The sequence below is a fragment of the Oreochromis aureus genome, linkage group 10, assembly GCF_013358895.1.
Source record: "Oreochromis aureus strain Israel breed Guangdong linkage group 10, ZZ_aureus, whole genome shotgun sequence".
In the NCBI taxonomy this organism is placed as follows: domain Eukaryota; kingdom Metazoa; phylum Chordata; class Actinopteri; order Cichliformes; family Cichlidae; genus Oreochromis; species Oreochromis aureus.
The window spans coordinates 34,303,120-34,317,449 of NC_052951.1; positions in this window are offsets into that span (position 1 = coordinate 34,303,120).

The following is a 14,330-nucleotide window of genomic DNA, read 5'->3' on the forward strand; positions in this document are numbered from 1 at the left end:
TCTGGCTTTGCGGAGGGCTTTCTTATAAAGCAGCAAACTATTTCTCCAGGCTAAATGATGATCTTCTAAATTTGTGACACGCCATTTCCTCTCCAGCTTACGAGTTATCTGCTTTAGGCTACGTGTTTGAGAATTATACCACGGAGTCAGGTACTTCTGATTTGAGGCCTTAGTTTTCACAGGAGCTACAGTATCCAGAGTCGTACGTAGTGAGGAGGTAAAATTATTAACAAGATAATCGACCTCTGTTGGAGTAGCGTTCAGATAGCTGCTCTGCTCTGTGTTGGTACAGGGCATTGAAGATGATAACAGTGGGTGGATTATATTCTTAAACTTAGTTACAGCACTTTCAGAAAGACATCTACTGTCTACTCTCCACTGCTGTGTAATCAAGTATTGTACATTTAAATGTTATGAGGAAATGATCAGATAAGAGAGGGTTTCCAGGAAACACTGCCAAATGTTTGATTTTTATGCGATTTTTATGTGTTAACACAAGATCTAGAGTGTGATTAAAGTGGTGGGTGGGTTCTTTTACATTTTGAGAGAAGCCAATTGAGTCTAATAACAGATTAAATGCCAAGTTGAGGCTGTCATTTTTAGCATCTACATGGATGTTAAAATCACCCACAATGACTATTTTCATCTGAGCTGAGCACTAGACCCTGAATCCTCCCTTAGTTATGCTGCAATAGACGTAGGCTGCCGGGGATTCCCATGATGCATTGAGTTTTTCCTTTCCAGCCACTCACTATGTGTTAATAGACCTCTCTGCATCGAATCATATCTGTTATTAATTTCTGTCTCTCTTCCACAGCATGTCTTTCATCCTGTTTTCCTTCTTCACCCCAACCGGTCGCAGCAGATGGCCCGCCCTCCCTGAGCCTGGTTCTGCCGGAGGTTTCTTCCTGTTAAAGGGAGATTTTCCTTCCCACTGTCGCCAAAGTGCTTGCTCATAGGGGGTCATATGATATGATTGTTGGGGTTTTCTCTGTATTTATTATTGTGCGATCTATTGTACAATATAAAGCGCCTTGAGGCGACTTTTGTTGTGATTTGGCGCTATATAAATAAAATTGAATTGAATTGAATTGAATTAAATCAGATAAAAAGTCTGAGAAATCGAACAGAAACTCTGTGTAAGGCCCAGGTGGATGATAGATGATTACAAATAATACTGTTTTTTGTCTTGGTTTTTGGATGAGGCTTTCAAATGAATTAACAGTTTGATTTGGTCTTTCGTTGATTAATAGGCTGGTGTGCTTCGAGGTTTCTGATAGTTAGAATAACTCGGGGTTGCTGATTCATTTAAACTAACATAATCATCCGGCTGCAACCAGGTTTTCTTAAGGCAGAGTAAATCGATTTGTTGATCAATTATTAAGTCATGTACTGACAGAGAGCTCCGCCATTGCCGGTCCCAAGCTCGGATGAGAAAGGAGGAGGGTTGGGCGTGGGGCTAGCAACCCCACCTTGTAAAAACTCCAACTGCTACGGAAACAGCAAGTGAATCTCATTATCGACTGAATCAGGGCGAAGATGATCGGCAACCCTCAATGACGGCAGTGGAGAAAAGCCCTCCACTGCCCGATGCGTCGACCAATTGTCGACCCAAAAGAAACTACTCATTATGGAATATGGAATGTACGGACTCTGTACCAAACAGGTAAATTGGCCCAGCTTCTATATGAATTTGACTCGTACCAGCTGGACATCTTGGGCATCTCAGAAATGCCGTGGGCAGGAAGCGGGAAGATGGTTAGTGATGGAAAGATGGTGCTCTACTCTGCCCATGTCCAAGACCATGCACGCGGCGTGGGCTTCATCCTCTCGCGACATGCAACAACATCATTGCTGGCCTGGAAGCCCATTTCAGACCGCCTAATCTTGGCTCACTTCCAAGCTATGCATGTGAAAGTCACAATTCTTCAAGTATACGCTCCAAAAGAAGAGGCTGACGATACTGACAAGGACGGCTTCTATGCGATGCTCCAGGATGCCATTGACAACTCCCCCGCGTCATGATTTGTTGATCGTGGGCGGAGATTTCAACGCTCAAATAAGCAGTAACCGGGACGGCCTGGAATCGACTATCAGCCCATTTGGAATCGCAGCAATGACAAATGAAAACGGTGGGCGGCTGATCTCGTTCTGTGAGGCAAACCGGCTGACCATCAAGAACACCTTCTTTGGCCACAAGCGGATACACAAGGCGACGTGGAAGGCCCCTGGTAGCGGATATACAAGCGAGATCGACTACATCTGCATACCATCCCGCTGGGCATCCACCATTAGCGATGTTAGAGTGTGGCGTGGAGCCGACATCGACTCCGATCACTACCTGCTAATTGCCAAATGTAAACTTCACCTGAAGCGCCTCCAACCACGACTGCAGCGGCCAAGTCCTTTTAACGTTCAATGCCTAAAACATGCAAATACAACAGCGGAATTTCAACTCAAATTGAGAAACCGCTTTCAGCTCCTTGCTGCGGAAGGAAATAACAACAAAAACCCAGATACACTCTGGGATGAGCTAAAAGAGGCTGTGGTCGGTGCAGCAGAATCGAAGATTGGTCGCCGACGGGGCGGCTTCAAGGAGCGCTGGATCTCCGACCGTTCATGGGAACTTATAGATCAACGTCGCTTGGCGAAGTCAGTTCGGGACCAGGTGGCCTCTGACCCACATGCTTCTGCAGACCAGCGTGAGAGGGCCATGGCCACCTACCAAGACCTTGCCCAACAGGTCAAACGCAGCTGCCGACGTGACAAGCGTGAATGGATCGAAGCTAAAGGCATCGAAGCCCAAAAAGCAGCTGATCGGAACGATACCCGAACCTTATATCGCATTGTACGAGATCTAACTGGGGCTCGTGGTGGCCGCGGTGTTCCAATCCGAGACAAAAATGGACGTGTCCTCCTTACTGCAGCTGAACAAGACCAACGATGGGTCGAACACTTCCGCGATACTCTGAACCAACCTGAGCCACCCCAACTGTTCGAGGCCGAAGACCTGGCACCTTCCATTCTTCCTGTCGATATCGGACAAATCAGCATCACTGAAGTCAAGACAGCGATCCGCCTGGACGAAATCCTCGCCGAAATGCTGAAGCATGGCAGACCCCATGTTGAAACCGCCCTTACAAGACTCCTAAACGCCTGCTGGTCAACATCACATGTACCCGATGATTGGACAAAAGGCACCATCATCAAACTTCCAAAAAAAGGTGATTTGGATGACTGTAACAACTGGCGGGGCATCACGTTGCTGTCGGTATCCGGGAAAGTGTTTTGCCTCGCTCTTTTGAATCCGCTACGACACGCAGTGAACGAACGATTGCGAGAAGAGCAGGCTGGGTTTCGGAGTGGCCGGTCATGCGTCGAGCAAATCTTCACCCTCCGCATGATCATTGAACAAACATTGGAATACCAAAGGAAGATTTCTATTAATTTCATTGACTTCGAGAAGGCTTTTGACAGCATCCACCGGCCGACTCTATGGGCTATCCCACGCCACTATGGAGTCCCTCAGCAGTTTGTAGATGCCTTTCATTGTCTCTACTCCAACTCCCGTTGCTGCGTCCAGACAGATGACGGCTGCACAGATTTCTTCAAGATCAATACTGGCGTCCGACATCCCCTTTCCTCTTCCTGTTGGTAATTGACTTCATCATGTGACGATCAGTTGACCAAGATGGCATCGGTGTGCCCTGGAATGAAGCGCGTAATCTCACTGACTTGGACTTCGCAGATGACATTGCCCTGCTGGGCTCGACTCAGGAAGACCTCCAAAAGTTGACCGTGGCCCTACAGAGGGAGGCGACGAAAGTTGGATTAAGAATCAGCGCCAAAAAAACCAAGGTACTCCGAGTTGGCTATGCACGTGCCCGCATTCCTCTCATGATCAACCAACAATGTGCTGAAGAGGTGGAGAATTTTACATATCTTTGCAGCATCATCTCGAATGACGGGGTCTCTGATCGGGATGTCGACGCCAGAGTAGGGAAGGCAGTTGGTGTCCTGCGACGTCTCCAACCTATTTGGAACTCGACCTCCCTGAATGTTAGGGTCAAGATCAGACTACTGAACTCTATCGTCTTCCCTACTGCACTTTACGCTAGTGAAACCTGGCGCTCAACAAGTGCAATTATTCAACACCTGAATGTGCTTCAACAACGTGACCTGCGGCGAATCCTGAGAATTTCCTACCGGGACCGAATAACAAATGAGGAGGTCCTACGAAGAGCAGGCACCCGCCCATTAGCCGATGTTGTTGCAGAAAGGCGCTTCCACTTTGCGAGCCATATTTTATGCCTACCCCCTCATCGCCCAGCTCAGATTGCCATGACATGGCGTCCACGCACTGGCAAGCAAAAGCAAGGCCGACCAAAGACCACATGGCGTCGAACATTCATGGACATGGACGATCTGAGAACTGTCGACATTGCCTGGGACGAAGCTGAAGCAGTCGCTGCTGACCGACATCGATGGAGATCACTAGCTGCCCGATGCGCCACCCGGCGTAGGAGGAACTAAGCGCTAAGTGCTAACAGTACTTAAGTACTAACAGAGACTTGGAGGAGAGAGACCTAATATTTAATAATCCACATTTCACTGTTTTACTCTTTGGTTCAGATGTGGATACTGTATTGTTCTTTCTTTGCGATTTTTTATGTTTAAGTTGTTTATTGCTGGTTTTTAGTTTGTTTTTTGTCTGTTTGGGAGCTGACACAGTCTCAATGGAGATGGGTTTTTGGGGGGGTAGCAGGAGGAGAGAAGCTGCAGAGAGGCGTGTAAGACTGCAACTCTGCTTCCTGGTCCCAACTCTGGATAGTCATATTTTGGGGGGTTTAATAAATTGGTCCATATTTCTAGAAATGAGAGCTGCTCCATCCAAAGTGGGATGGATGCCGTCTCTCCTAACAAGACCAGGTTTCCTCCAGAAGGTTTGCCAATTATCTATGAAGCCCACATCGTTTCTGGGACACCACTCAGACAGCCAGCAATTTAAGGAGAACATGCGGCTAAACATGTCACTCCTGGTCTGATTGGGGAGGGGACCAGAGAAAACTACAGAGTCTGACATTGTTTGATCCTCGGCAAGTGTGTCGCCGAGTGGGGAAAAACGGTTAGACACATTAATGGACGCGCCGGCGCGTCAAAATCACATGACCAATTTAAGACAACACAGCAACAAGATGCAGGGATCCAGAGTCTCCGTTTCAGCTTGGGTCAAAAGTGCGGACTTCAGACTATATATCAGTTTTTAAATTTTTTTTTCTGAACAAAACAGTGGTGTTTACAGCCGTAAGAAACGGTAAAAACAGCGTTTTCTAAGGACAGCGCTAATAAACACTCTCCGCTTGTGAGTGCAAAAAGAAAAAGAAAAAACACCCCTTCCCTTCCCTATTGGTGTTAAAGTGTACCATGTGAACCAATCAAAAACTGATATAGAAACATGTGGCACTTGGTTATTTGGGAAGAGGGGGGTTTTAGGAGTGACACCAGTGTGAGAAAGCGGGCGAGCGAAAGAAAGAGAGAGAGCAAGTTTTCATATGTGAGACATTAGTGACGTTTAGCATGTCTGGAGGTTATAGCTAGTGTTTAGTGTAGTCATTGTTTTGTTTTGTGTGTTAGTTATACTAGTGAATGTCATAGTTGATCCAAAAAAAAGCCACAAAAGACAGACTCCAATGTAAACAGTGTCTCAACATGGAAAACAGGACTTACACACCTCCTGTTGTCAGACCGACAGGGTTTAGAATAGAATAGAATAATCCTTTAATTGTCCCACAAGGGTAAATTTGGTTGTAACAGCAGCCAAAAAGACACATATACAAACAAACAGTACACAGGACACAGAACAGAAACATACACAATTTTTCTTACATATTTACATTAAGGACAATGGTTACTATATACAGAGTACTGTACAGACTGTGATATTCTCCTCTGTCTTATATTGGACAGAAACAATTTTTTTTGGAGTGGCACAAATAATTTGTGTCTTTTTATTTGATGCAGCACAGTAGTAATATACCTGTAGCAAAGCCACCCTCTGTAGCAGGTGGCTTTGCTCGTGCATGTGAGTTCGGGGGTCATGTGAGTTCACATGTGTTTAATAGCGTTTTATTTAATGAAACCATTATGTGTTTTAATTAAACTGTTTTAAAGGATTGTATAGGTCTCAGCGCTCTGTTATTTAGACATAGATGATTTCATTTAACTAGTTTAGGGGTATTTTACTTTTTCTTTAGTGCTCTGAAACACACAGAGGCTAATAGTTTTTAAACAGAGTGCCACAAATAACAGGTATCGCTTTAGAAATAAACAGTGATACTTCTAAAAACCGTGTATTCCCACACAGCATTTAATTTGACTAGTTTAGGAAGATTTCACTTTTCTAATAGTTTCACAGGCTAATAGTTTTTAAACAGAATACCACAAACAACATGTATCCCTTTAGAAATAAACTGGGATACTTCTAAAAGCACATATTCACACCTAGCCACACTAGCACTGTATCAACCCCCAATGTTCCTTTAATGCAGCTAGCCCTATAATTATCTACTAGTCACAAACACACTGCAACAGTAAGACTTGTTGATTACACATAGATGATTTAACTATTTTAGGAGCATTTTACTTTTTCTTTAGCGCTCCGAAAAGACACAGAGGCTAATAGTTTTAAATAGAGCACCACAAACAACAGGTATTCCTTTAGAAATAAACTTTTCTTGTGTTACTTCTAAAACCTACAGATTCTTAACTAGCCACACTCTGCAACAGTTAGACAGAGTGGGTTACAGCTAGGCCCCCAACAGTCAGCAAAAGAAGTCATAAAACATAAAACACCTCCTAGTGGTCTGGTCTAACCCTTATGCATATAAAGACTCTTTCATCATTTGGAACATCAACAGAGTGACCTAAGGAACACAGACACCTCTAACTAAGGAGTGCAGGATGACGTCAATATCAACCATGACGAACAGCCAGAACATCGTCCAAGCCACGGCCGCTCTAGGTATGCGTCTACAGGTGTCTGCACCGAGGCCCTCATCGTAAAAAGCAATGCTGCGAAAACGCCGTAGATGGGTCTAAATTTAAGTTAGAATAGCAAGGCCGTAATAGGTATGTGTATACCGTTAAATATAACAGCGGAGCAGTTATACTTCGTGTAGATTGTGGTGAGGGAGTGTTTTGGGGGGAGTCACAACGCATGTCTACTAGAAACTAGAAACTCTTTCACACTGTTGTTTGCGCGGACTTGGACAATGTAGACATCCCAGAGATGCTGTATGTTTCCCAGTGGAACAGTCCAACAGGCCCTGAGCTTTACAGGGTCGAGGCTGATCGTTTTAACCGTAGCCCCGATGACTTTATTTTTCTCAGTGTATGTGATGACAGGGAAAGTCTTGTTGCTGCCAGACGGGATGAAAATTGGAGGTTAAATCCTTACTCTCTGAGCATAGAAGAGTGCACTACATGGTTTAAGGATATGTTTTTTTATACAGCGGCGCGACTGGAGAGCTATGCTGCGTCTGTTTAGCCAGATTGACGACACCGTCAAGAGGATAGGCTCAACACTGCGTACAAGGGTATTAGAAAACGCCTTGTTTTTGATGATTTTGCGACTTGTCCGAAGGTTGGCATGCCTTTTAACCTGTGTAAACCTAAAATCATAAGGCCGTCCGACAACTAAATAAACCAAATGGTAGGTTAAATATGTGTGTGTGTGTGTGTGTGTGTGTGTGTGTGTGTATCTATGCAACAAAATACAACATCTTTTTATTGTTCTCATTTTCAGAGCGAGACATGCAAGCGTGGGACCTCTCAGACTCGCCAGACTCCCCACCTCCACCAGCGTTACTAATCCAGACTCCACCACCTCCTCCCCCTCTCCACAGTTGCTGCAGGATGTGAGGAAACCGTTATCGACATCAAGCTTGCAACCCATCACCTGGTGATGTTGGCGCTAAACGCCTTTCTACAGGAAACGTGCTACGGATGTCGAACAGCTCATCCCAGTCAGGTGCAACACAGCTGTTTGCTCGAACTGCCCGAGTATTACTTTCACACCTGCTACGACGATGTGATGCTGAGGCTCAAGACATTCCGATTCATCCCCGCCATACGCCTGTTTATGCGCAAGACACAAACGATGGGACTAAAACACAATTCAGCAGGATTGCAGAACACACCATGACTGAACTGAGATCATCACAACATATAGTATGCGCAATTAACGACAATATTGCACAGCTGCTAGAAGCAAGTTGTTATGCCCGTCGTGTTAAACCAGCCATGCTTTGCATGATTGGTAACTACTGGGCTGGGAGACACCTGGTTTAATGTATGCTGTTCAGTATTCATTGTCTGTGTGAATGAAATAAAAGACATGTTAACACCAACATCTTAGTCATTTGCGGACGACTATGCTTATACAATAGGGAAAAGCAACAATACAGCGTGTTTCTCTGCTCCAAGACATCGGGCGGGCCTTTCACACGGTAAGCATGTCTGTTATACCCAGCGCATAAATGTCTGTGTGTCAGTGCTGATTATACAAACCCTGTTTAAAATGTGACACATATGTTGTCCGAAAACAAATCCTCTAAATTTGCAAAGTTACTGATTTAAAAATATATTTTCGAATTTTTAGTTGCATGACAAACATACGATAGACTGTTGAGCATATTTATATAGCTACATTCACAATGGTACAAACGTGCTAAATAAAAGAGGCCCAAGCACCAAAGCACTCTAAAGCAAGCCTCTAAACTGTATGTTGATAAGTGCGTGAAGTGTACCTCTACCTCTACAGCTGAAAACAGTTTGTATCCAAACTTTGAGGATCTGCTGAATTGTTTTAATGCCACTTTTTGACAAACTGCAGATGATGAATTCCTCTTTATTGGAGAAACTGTCCCTAAGCTATCGTTGCTCATACTTACTGAGTTCCCTAGCTACTTCCTTACTATGGCAGCAAACCTTTTGAACAATAAAAGGTATGGTAGATTTAAAAAGCATCCTAATTGAAGCAAAAAGGCAAAAATTGGAATGAATTTTATGTGACTGTTCATATTAAAGCCAACAACAAGTGAAAATCCAAAACCGGCTCCAATCCTTTGTATTAATGATTTCCCTCTCTCTCCCTCTCTCTCTCTCTCCTCTCTGGTGTGTGTGTGTGTGTGTGTGTGTGTGTGTGTGTGTGTGTGTGTGTGTGTGTGTGTGTGCCCTCACAGAAGGAAGGCCACAGCAGGAGCTTTTCTCAAACACATTTCCAATCAGTTTATTTTTTACAAGAAGTGTAGCTCATACGATGGTATAAATGTATTCTTTGCGATACTCTAAAGATTTTGAGTTCATGCACATTGTGAAACAAGAATCTAAATCTTTGTATCACAATGATTTCTATAAAAACATGTTGTTTATGGGGATAATGTAACAAATCTTTTGTGACCCTATTAATGATCAATGGTAATTGAAGAGGAAGCTGAACCCAGGCTCTGGACATTTTCATGACAAGTGACAGCGCAGACATGTGCTAATGAGAGAACATGTTTATCATCATAAACACTGTGATATGAAGCATCGTTAAAGTGTCACTTCAGTAATGTTGACTCATGTTTTTAACACTAAACTCTAATTTCTGTGGTTTATTTTAAGCTTACAGAATATAACATGTGGTAAGACGATGAGTTTTACTTCTCACAGGTCGTGTTATGTGTATCTATTTATCATGTATGCTACTTTGCTCTGTGGACTGTAAAATGTTTCATTGTATTCATGAAATAAACCAGACTTTCACCGTCTGCATCTTTTACTGTTTTTCTGCTTTTGTTCACTCCAAGTTTGACAAAACCCACAAACATCCAGAGTTAACTCACTAACAATGTGGAGCAGTCTCAGTGTATTTAGCTGCTTTTTCCCTAAACACAACCAACTGAGAGAAACGCCTGTAGTCCTCACTTTGGTCATTTTGAACGCTGAAGGAGATTTGTTCCATAGACACCTTATACTAGTGTTTCCTGCACTTAATCCATCACTACTATGTTCTATTTAAATCCAGATTCCTTTTATAGTTTGCAGTGGAATTTGTTAAACCGTTGCTTAATGGGACAGAAGTACACGTCACTCTTTACTAACACATTTGTAGATGAGTTTATTGCTGAACCACACAGCTAACAGTCTCACTCTTTAGGTTTTTGAAGTTTTGTGTGTGATGGTTTAGTCTATCAAACATTACACTTTTCTCCCCAGTATCACAACAGTCTGACTCCCAAAGTACGGCTCAGTAAAAAACCTATGATTCTAAAGCCAGAACAGAGAGATACAGTTGGAAGATGCATGATTGCGTTTTTATGATGCATAGTAAAACTACCCCCTCTTCTTCTTCTCTGTGTTGTTGTTCTTGTTGTTGTTCTTGTGTGTGTGTGTGTGTGTGTGTGTGTGTGTGTGTGTGTGTGTGTGTGTGTGTGTGTGTGCCTTAGAAGTCAAATAATACATTAGCCGTACTTAAAAAACATCTGAATTTCATTTAGAACTGAGATTCTAAGTTGTAAGCAGGAATCTTATGCTCAGCCACAAACATGTTTCCCCACTTTCACAATGCTGAGGTGTCAAATCCACAACCCCCAACAGATGGTTTGTTACACGCGGGTGTGAAGGGCAAGCTTTACTCACACAGCCTCACACACAGTAGATTTTTAAAGTTTTTGGGTACAGCGGTTTAGCCACAGATACAACTTCTACTGTTGATAAAGATCACTCCACCTGTTTATTTCTTAAGAAATTAAGCATCTTTATTAAGCTCTTATTTATACATGTCTACACAATAATAGACACCGTGTGCTCTGTGACATTATAGTCTTCTACTGCTGCTTTACATGCTTTACCCATTCCATTCAATTTTCTGCCACTTCTCTGGGTTGGAGTGGCAGAAGTCTAAGCAGAGGTGCCCATATCTTTCTATGCTTTATTTCCAACTCCAGCTCCTCCAGGAGAACACTGAGATGTTCCTAAGCCAACCAAGAGCTACAATCTTTCCAAACCCCTCACCTAGGTGGTGCCCAAGAGGCATGCTTGTCAGATATCAGACTGAAACTAGCACCACTGAATGAACAATGGGCTGTGGACAAATTTTTGGCACAGCGTGTTTTGGGATTTAAAAGCCACAAAGTCTCAGTGTTTAGAAAAAATGTGTCTCAGGTGCTCCGATGCTCCTGACACATATGGGATCACTACAGGTTTTCGCTTAGGCAGCAGTTGTCCTTCTCTCCTGGATCGGCTGGAGCCTTTAGGAGCCTTCCCAGCTTTGACAAATGTCCACCCGTAAGGGTGACTTTATGTGTTTAGTTACTTAAGTGGAACTACTGTGGAAAGTTTTACCTTACATACACAGGGCTGACAGTACAGCTTCTGAGGTAACTGTTTACAAGATGTTATAATCTATCCAAAGGTTCTTTGCAATTTTACATTGATAAACATTATCCTTAACATATTTGGCCCACATAAAGTACTATGGCCATCACACTGTCATTTAGAATTGTTTTAATAACTCGTGTCTTAAGTCCTTCCATCAGACAGAAAATAAAAAAACACATGGTTCACTTTTATATCACAAAATGTTAGAAATATAAGTCGTTCATAACAACCTGAAAGGTTGGGAGTTTAAAATGCAAACCAATGGAAGCAGCAGTAGAAGACTATAATGTCACAGAGCACACGGTGTCTATTATTGTGTAGACATTTATAAATAAGAGCTTAATAAAGATGCTTAATTTCTTAAGAAATAAACAGGTGGAGTGATCTTTATCAACAGTAGAAGTTGCATCTGTGGCTAAACCGCTGTACCCAAAAACTTTAAAAATCTACTGTGTGTGAGGCTGTGTGAGTAAAGCTTGCCCTTCACACCCGCGTGTAACAAACCATCTGTTGGGGGTTGTGGATTTGACACCTCAGCATTGTGACAGTGGGGAAACATGTTTGTGGCTGAGCATAAGATTTCTGCTTACAACTTAGAATCTCAGTTCTAAATGAAATTCAGATGTTTGTTTATACGGCTAATGTATTATTTGACTTCTAAGGCACACACACACACACACACACACACACACACACACACACACACACACACACACACACACACACACACACACAAGAACAACCCAGAGAAGAATAGAATAGAATGCCTTTATTGTCACTATACAGTTGTACAATGACATACAGAGCATCTTCTACTCAGTGTAAACATGCTGGGGGGTACAGTTCTGCAGTGCTGTACATATGGACAGTATAACATAGGGAAAAAGATATATATATATATATATAATGTACAATATACAAGCCGTATTTTTAAGAAAGAAGAAAAAAAAGAAAGTAATATGTAATAAATAGTGTTATGTATATACAGTTGAGTTATTGCACATAGAATTGGTATTGCACAGTGGTGGTCCATAGAGGAAGTGGGGGGCTGTGTTATCGGTGCATGTGTGAGTTCAGGGTGGTTATGGCTTTGGGGAAGAAACTGTTTTTGAGTCTGTGGGTCTTTGTGCTGATGCACCTGTAGCGCTTCCCTGAGGGAAGCAGGCTGAACATGTTGAAGCCAGGGTGGGAGCTGTCCTTGGTGATGTTTGCTGCTCTGCTGAGGCAGCGGGAGGAATAAATGTCCATCAGGGAGGGGAGAGGGCAGCCGATGATCTTTTGTGCTGTCTTGACCACCCTCTGAAGCCTCACTCTATCCGCCTTGCTGCAGCTGCCGTACCATACCGTGATGCAATAGGTTAGCAGGCTCTCAATGGACGAGCGGTAGAAGGTCAGCAGCAGGTTGGAGTTCAGCTTGTACTTCCTGAGGACTCTCAGGAAGTGCAGCCGCTGTTGGACCTTCTTGACGTTTGCTGAGATGTTTTCTGTCCAGGAGATGTCAGCAGAGATGAGGACACCAAGGAACTGGAAGGTGTGGACCCTCTCCACACACTCCCCGTTGATGTAAAGGGGGGCTAAGTCAGTGCTGTGTCTCCTGAAGTCAACAATGAGCTCTTTGGTTTTCTTAGTGTTCAGTGCAGGTTGTTTTCTGAACACCATGCTGCTTCAGGACTTCCTCTCTGTACTCTGCCTCGTCTCCCTTTGAGATGAGTCCGACTACCGTGGTGTCATCAGCAAACTTGATGATGAGATTGTTGTTGTGGGTCGAACTGCAGTCGTGGGTGTAGAGAGAATACAGGAAGAAGAGGGGGTAGTTTTACTATGCATTATAAAAACGCAATCATGCATCTTCCAACTGTATCTCTCTGTTCTGGCTTTAGAATCGTAGGTTGTTTACTGAGCCGTACTTTGGGAGTCAGACTGTTGTGATACTGGGGAGAAAAGTGTAATGTTTGATAGACTAAACCATCACACACAAAACTTCAAAAACCTAGAGAGTGTGTGAGACTGTTAGCTGTGTGGTTCAGCAATAAACTCATCTACAAATGTGTTAGTAAAGAGTGACGTGTACTTCTGTCCCATTAAGCAACGGTTTAACAAATTCCACTGCAAACTATAAAAGGAATCTGGATTTAAATAGAACATAGTAGTGATGGATTAAGTGCAGGAAACACTAGTATAAGGTGTCTATGGAACAAATCTCCTTCAGCGTTCAAAATGACCAAAGTGAGGACTACAGGCGTTTCTCTCAGTTGGTTGTGTTTAGGGAACAAGCAGCTAAATACACTGAGACTGCTCCACATTGTTAGTGAGTTAACTCTGGATGTTTGTGGGTTTTGTCAAACTTGGAGTGAACAAAAGCAGAAAAACAGTAAAAGATGCAGACGGTGAAAGTCTGGTTTATTTCATGAATACAATGAAACATTTTACAGTCCACAGAGCAAAGTAGCATACATGATAAATAGATACACATAACACGGACAGTGAGAAGTAAAACTCATTGTCTTACCACATGTTATATTCTGTAAGCTTAAAATAAACCACAGAAATTAGAGTTTAGTGTTTTAAAGACATCTATTAAAAACATTACTGAAGTGACACTTTAACGATGCTTCATATCACAGTGTTTATGATGATAAACATGTTCTCTCATTAGCACATGTCTGCGCTGTCACTTGTCATGAAAATGTCCAGAGCCTGGGTTCAGCTTCCTCTTCAATTACCATTGATCATTAATAGGGCCACAAAAGATTTGTTACATTATCCCCATAAACAACATGTTTTTATAGAAATCATTGTGACACAAAGATTTAGATTCTTGTTTCACAATGTGCATGAACTCAAAATCTTTAGAGTATCGCAAAGAATACATTTATACCATCGTATGAGCTACACTTCTTGTAAAA